The following is a 1446-nucleotide window of genomic DNA, read 5'->3' on the forward strand; positions in this document are numbered from 1 at the left end:
GCTGCAAATGTGTGTATTTCTCAAACTGTAAGAGAGCAACTGAAAGAAACAAAAAGGAAATTTGAACAAAACAAGTCTACAACTTTTTCTGAAGAAGGGTCCCGACCCCGAAACGTCAAGCTTTCCTGCTCCTCTGATGCTGCTTTGCCTGCTGTGTTCATCCAGCTTCACACCATGTTATCTAAGATTCTCCAGCATTGGCAGTTCCTACTATCTCTCTACAACTTCCAATGACTGCTCTTGTCAAAATGGCTTTACATTTTCCCCTGCCTGATGCTGTGAAAATGAAAGGCATGATGAGACAGGATTGAAATTTTTTCCACTCTCAGTGGCAAAGCTGTGAAAGAACCATAGAATTAATTTTAAAAACCTGATCATGTGAGTGTAGAAACCCTGCTATCAGTGCTGGGGAGATAGTCTTCCAAAAAGGTCTCACCAGAGACAAAAAGGAGAGATTTCACCAGTTTTGAAGACACACTTTGAATCCAATATTAATTTCACTCTTACGGACTGCATTTGTTCAATACCAATACTCAAGTGGAAAGGGAGATAGGTTAATGCTCAGAATGTGACTGCACTGACGCATCCAGCTGCGTCCTGAGAGTTTGGACAATTGAAAGATCATCAGAGATAGCATTGTTTTAGGTGCAAATGATAATGCTGTGAGACCATATCCACGGAGACAGGAGGGACATTCTTTCAAGAAAGGTAGAGACATGTGCAGTAGCACCAAAGTAGCTCATCATCAGCCTGAGGGGATTAATGGGAAGACTTTGCAAAATGCTGAGGGAGATACACCATGCTGAACGAGGACAACTGATCACCAAAAAGCCAGCAGAAAGATCAAGACTAGAGGTCAGGATGTGAAGATTATAGATAACATCACAAATAGGCATATGATGAAAATAACCAGGGGGCAGACTGTCTTTCTCCTGTCAGCAGCATATGTTCTTGCAGACATGTTCTGTGTGTCACCTTTCTGGGAATATACAAAAAAAGGTTTAAAACCTGACCGCAACCCGTTTTGTGTCATGGTGGGAGGAAGTACTGTAGTGAACTGAGGCTCAAGTCTGTAAGCCTGGGTTAGAATGCTAGTGTGCTTGGAAGTCACAGGCAAAGAAAAATCCTTTAGTCACCCCAGCATTACAAGTAGAACAGTCTCTTACTCTGAGTGTTAGAAGCCAATTCACCTGCAAGTCAGTCCGAAAGAAACAGGATAGGAAGGACTGTCTTGCTGTCAATGTTGCCAGCCAACCACTGTCTCAAGGAAACAGGGCAAACGGATTTCAACTAACAGCAAAGCCAAGAATCACAAGACCCCCTCCCTTCCGAACTAAAGAACCCTCCTCAATGAGTTTCAGAGGCCCTCGCATTTGGTGCCTCCAAACTAATTCAAGTGGAATAAAACCCAGTGGACCCATTGGTGGCAAACAGAAGTGACTCCTT

Source organism: Stegostoma tigrinum, chromosome 29 (assembly GCF_030684315.1).
Source record: "Stegostoma tigrinum isolate sSteTig4 chromosome 29, sSteTig4.hap1, whole genome shotgun sequence".
Classification (NCBI taxonomy): Eukaryota; Metazoa; Chordata; class Chondrichthyes; order Orectolobiformes; family Stegostomatidae; genus Stegostoma; species Stegostoma tigrinum.